A 5836-nucleotide genomic window follows, 5' to 3' on the forward strand; every position below is an offset into this window, starting at 1 on the left:
TTATTCCCCAGGCTGGAGTGCAATGGCACAATCTTGGCTCACTGGAACCTCCACCTCCCAGGTTCAAGCGATTCTCCTGCCTCAGCCTCCCGAGTAGCTGGGATTACAGGTGCCTGCCACCATGCCCAGCTAATTTTGTATTTTAGTAGAGACAGGGTTTCACCATGTTGGCCAGGCTGGTCTCGAACTCCAGATGTCAGGTGATCCACCCACCTCGGCCTCCCAAAGTGCTGGGATTACAGGCGTGAGCCACCGCGTCTGGCCCGTCATTCCTTTCTTAACCTGTCTGCAAAACATCTAATTACATAATTCCCTTCTTAAGGGGTCAACAGCTTCCCATGGCTCTTAGGGTAAACATAGAACTTCCTAACATGGGATGCAAGAACACTTATGGTTTGACACTCAGCTCATCTATGTACTGGGTTCTGGGCCACACAGCCTAAACTTACAGTCTGACTCTGGCCCTTATTGCCAGTGGAACCTTGGGCAAGTTACCTTCTGAATCCTCTTGTGCCTCAATGTCCTCATCTGTAAAACAGTGATATAATGCTACTACCTCATATGGTTATTGTGAGAATTAAGTGCATTAAACACCTAGAGTGGTATCTTGCACATGGTAAGTATTTGATAAGTGTTAGTTCCTGCCTCTGGCCACATCTTCACCGCACTCCCTCTCATCTCTCTGTTCTAGACATGCTGGCTTTTTTGTTTTTATTGACACCATGCTTCCTCTCTCCACAGGGCCTTTGCATGTTCTGTTCCTGCTGAGACTCTATTTCTTTGTCTTCAGCTATTCATTGCCAATGCAGCCTTCAGATCACAATGCAAGTATAATTTTGGGGTCGAGGGGGAGCTTCCTAGAGTTCCCTGACTGGCACTAGTCATCAGTGCTATTTTATATTTATGTATGATGATAATTATCTATCTCTTCCACAAGACTATGGGATCCATAAACAAGGCAGAAATTGTGTTTATTTTTGTGAGCTTTGTAACTCCAGCATCTAGCAGAGTGCCTCACATTATAATAAAGGCTTCATGAATATTTGCTAGTAAATGAAAGAAGATTGAAAGAGCAGTTTAGGGGTGCTTCGTAAATGTTCATTTAATCTGACAAGGTACCCCTACCATGAAGGATCTAAAAGTATTCCCCTGTCCCCAAGTAATTCCCCCACTCCCAACCACAGTTCCCCCACTCCCACCACTAGGGTCCATCATTTGGAAAGGGCCTTATTATCTCTGAGGTCAAAACACATTAATTATCCAAAACATTAGCCACAGAGATGAGCTCCTCTCATTTCCTGTACTGCCCAAAGCTGGTGTAGAGGGCAACACCCTGGAGGCACAGAACATTAGAATATTACAGTATCAGAGCATGAAGACACCCTTAGGGCCATCTAGCCATTTGTTTCACTATGCAGATTTGGAAACTGAGGTCCAAAGAGGGGAAGGGAGGGATCCAATTTCACACAGCAAATTCATGGTAGAATGAAGACTAGGTTCCAAGTCCCTGACCACCAACCCAGGGCTCTTTGCACTGCCCATTGCAGTTCACTAGTTCATGCATTTAATAAATATTAAGCACCACTGCGGGCAAAAATCATATTCATACATACATAAAGAACTCTGCTGCAAAAGCAGCGAAGTTGGTTCTCTCATAGAAGGGCTTGTAGCCATGCTGTGGAAGTCTACAGCAGAAAGCAGTCAATTCCAGGCTGAGTCAGGGCCTGCTTCATGGAGGAGGGGGTAATGTTTGAAGTGGACCCTAAAAAATAATCAGGGAAAAGCCAGGATAAGCATCTTAGCCTGAATAAATAGCATCCATCCTGGGATTTAGGGACCAGATGTCTGTTTGGGGAGCTGTCCTTGACTGCTTGTAAAGCTACAGGGAAACAGAAATGGGGCAGAGAATCAGGACCTGAAAGGGAGTTAGAGCCAAGCAGAAAGAGGAGAATAAGCTGAAGATCAGCTGCCCTACCTCTATTTGGCAAAAGCTTTCCAAAACCCAGAAGACTGCCCTTTTCTCCCACCATTACTAGGTCAACAGAGGATAGACAACCCCTCCTCCCCCAGCTCCCTGCTTCCAGAAGATTATGTAACCAAGTCCAAGCTCACACCACTCACCACACAACAGCAAGTAAGCTGAGAGGTAAGGTGTTGGGGCAAAGAAAGCGACCCTATTCAGAAAACCAAGAAGATAGTGGACTAGCATCATAAAGAACTATCTGAAGTCAGCATGAGTTTTAGGCTCCTTTTTACATTAAGGGGAGGGGAAGAGGAAGGGGTTGGGATCAAGAGGTGTTTGATGCCAGGAAGGGTCTGAGAAGGTTGTAAAAGTTCTTTTTCCTAGGTCAGGTCACAATATTTCTATAAATCTTTAACATAACACTATTATTTGTCTGTATTCTTCCTTATCTCCTTGTGGGTTAGTTTGGGGAAAAGAACTGTTATCATTTTTTTTAAGTTGAACTGAAAACTAATCTCCTATAATTAGCTGGTCTATGTACAGAGCTAAGCAGAAGCTTTTAACCTAAAGGATATTACCCCTGGGGTTCAGAGGCAAAATGGAGTCAGTCATGCTAAGCCTCCCTCCACTATTTCAATTTCCCCATTGTCAAAGGCTCATCCCACAGTCTTGTGGGATTTGGGACAATGGGACATCATCTCACCTGGCTACTTCTTGCCAAACAGGGTCTACAAGGGGTGACTATGGAATGAAACCATTTGACCTGGCTAAGGAAATATTTCATAGTGCCATTTTTAGGAACAATGATCATGGGCATTTCACTTTTTGCTTTGATAGTTTTAGTGAGACTTGCACAACCTTTGTTTACACAGTACATAATAAGTTTCACTAGAATGTAGGCCACCATGACTAAAAGAAGAACATCAAAGCTGAATGTAAGAATGCCTCCCAAGATTAATAGAATTACACTAGGAATCCAAGAGAATAGGTCTGTAAAGCAGTCTCTGTAAGTGCCCCCAGATTAAGCCTGCTTTGGTGTTCTAACGTTTGTTAAAGCCAGGTAGCCTGTTGTCTAATTATATCAATATGGGGCTGTAGAGGAGGAATTAAGCTAGCAACAGGTGGCTAGCTTAGGGACACCATTTGGTAAGTAGAAAGTAGGCTTGCAGGCTTGTGGGTCCTTATTATTGCTTTGCATGTAGTGTCTAATGAGGGGCTGCATAAGAAAGAAATATGGGGCCTCTGGGTATGGAGTTATCAATTGGATCCTATGTGTGATTTGAAAAACCAGCTTCCATAAATCTAATGCCCAAGAGGCTACATGACTAAAATCATGTGTAGAGGAACAACTATAGGATCAGAGTGGTCATGTACTGAACAAGATTTAAGATGACAAATCCGGCAGTGTGATATGCTAGTGAAAGAGGCAATAGACTGAAAAATCCTAACTGAAAAGTTGTCTTGCTTTTGAAACAAAAATCCCTAAAAGACATGCAAGACACATAGGGGGTATATTTTCATTTTACTTATCTTTTGGTGAAAGAGTAGCTTTCGGTCTTTTAAGTGCTCACAAGCCCACCGTTTTCTGGTTTCTGGGTTAGTGGGGTGTCTTCTGGTGGTGCTGCCTTGACCTGAGTATAATGTGCACATGGCTTTACTCCAGCAAGTTTAACTGAGGAGTGTGTGTTCATGAGCAGCTCAAACAGCCTTGTCCACTTGGCAGCAAATTGGTGTTCAGGTCCTTGTTTTTTCCAGGTATTTGGGAGGACCCAATTTCCCAGTTGAAAAGGATGTAGGACCACATCTGTTGGATGAGTGGTTCTGCTAGAAGCAAACTCATGAACAGAAGTTAGTATAGTGCCTAGAGTCTTAACATTTGGTAATTGCCAAATCTCTTAAAAACATCAGTTGGTTCTCCCACCATGATGGAAACCTAGAATGGGCTACCAGATAATATTTCAAAGGGGCTCAATTTGAACTAACTTGAGTGAGCCACTCAAATCCACAACAGCAGTCAGCCACATCTTATCCCAAGTCAAACGTTTCTTGATATATTTTGGCAATGCATCTTTTTAGAGTATGGTTCATCTTTTCAGTTTTTCCCATGGATTGTGGTCTCCAAGATGATAATCTAAAGGTTTCAGGAAGATACAAGTCACAACACCCCCTCCTGTAGCCATCATAGACAGTCTTCTTTGAATTAAGGTAGGCGGGTATTAACTACAGAATATGTGGCCCCTGTATCAATAAGAAAGTCAATAAGTTTGTTCCCCACTGTCAATTTTACCCAGGGCTCCTGGGACTATGACAGCAGTTGGCTAAGCATACATATTCAATGTATGTATGTTACAGGAGAAGCTGCGAATATTTATGTAGGTGATCCTGACACATGCGTATTGTACAAACATGCATGTTACATATGACCCATGTTTACCTTGAGGTGAAAACGTAACATTTAAATGTACTACAATTAGGCCCTGTACATCAAAAGGTCTTTTCAGAACACAAAGACATGCAAATGCACAATCTCTATAACCAGCCAGAACCAGTTCATGGCCAGCAGTCTTCTTATCAGGAGAAAATTAGTGAAACCAGTCTTTTATTTAATCAAAGCTATAGTTATGGCTGGTGGAACTGGGGTTCAGTTAGTCAGCATGTATGAACTGGATGAGTTGCAATTGTTTTAATATTGTTTGTCTTAAGGCCAGTGCTTGCTTGGCTGCTAGAGAAAAAGAGAAACATTGTGTCATTGAGAATATAACTTATTCTTTCAGTGGAGCAATGCATGACTTAACTCTTGCCTGGCATGGCCTTAGGTCCTGTTTATAATTTGGTATTTTATTGCTACAAAATTTCAGTTATGTCAGTCTTATGACCTCTATTTTAACATTTGTGTTGATTAGTTGTTGTATCTAAACCGCAAAAAGGAGAGGGTATAATGAGGTGTGTCTGACTTCCCATCACATTATACCTGAAGACTAAGTTTTTAAGGTTTGTCTGGGGTCCCCTTAGCCAAGAGGGGGGTCATTCAGTCAGTAGAGGGCTTAAGATTTTATTTTTAGTTGACATTCTCCCATTTGGCCAAGATATACCAATGGCAGCATAAATGGCCAAACTTTTATTTTGTTCCACATTGTTGCTGGGGGTGTTGTGGCTACCTGCCCCAGGTCCATCATATCCCTTGGTAGGATCCCTGTGGCCAAGGAACTCAAAGCCAAACAGATGGTAATGGAGGTGGGCAAGCATTCATTAACCCTTAAAACCTTTTAAATAATGTAAGAACCAAAACCAAAAGCCAAATAGCAAAGTTACAAAACCGACCTTTCTATAAGTTCTGTGTGTTGAGCCATCAGCTGTTTAGGCATCTGTGTACCTATATTTGGAGGATCTGAGCTAATTCTACTCCTTAAAAGTAAAATTAGTACATCAAAAAGTGTTTTGTGCCCACCTCTCCCATGATAGTCCTTGGGACCAGAGGGATTGAATAGTTTTTTAAATCCTAGAGATACTAGGTACAGAGAGAAAGGTAAACCCAATTTCTATAAGCTATAAATAGCTCAAAAAGAAAAAAGGCAGGCCAGGCGCAGTGGCTCATGCCTGTAATCCCAGTACTTTGGGAGGCCAAGGCAGGTGGATCATGAGGTCAGGAGATCAAGACCATCCTTGCTAACATGGTGAAATCCTGTCTCTACTAAAAATACAAAAAATTAGCCAGGTGTGGTGGCACACGCCTGTAGTCCCAGCTACTCAGGAGACTGAGACAGGAGAATGGTATGAACCCGGGAGGTGGAGCTTGCAGTGAGCCGAGATCGCACCACTGCACTCCAGCCTGGGTGACAGAGTAAGACTCCGTCCGGAAAAAAAAAAAAAAAA

The sequence above is a fragment of the Rhinopithecus bieti genome, unplaced genomic scaffold (assembly GCF_001698545.2).
Source record: "Rhinopithecus bieti isolate Rb0 unplaced genomic scaffold, ASM169854v2 scaffold_12049, whole genome shotgun sequence".
Taxonomy (NCBI): domain Eukaryota; kingdom Metazoa; phylum Chordata; class Mammalia; order Primates; family Cercopithecidae; genus Rhinopithecus; species Rhinopithecus bieti.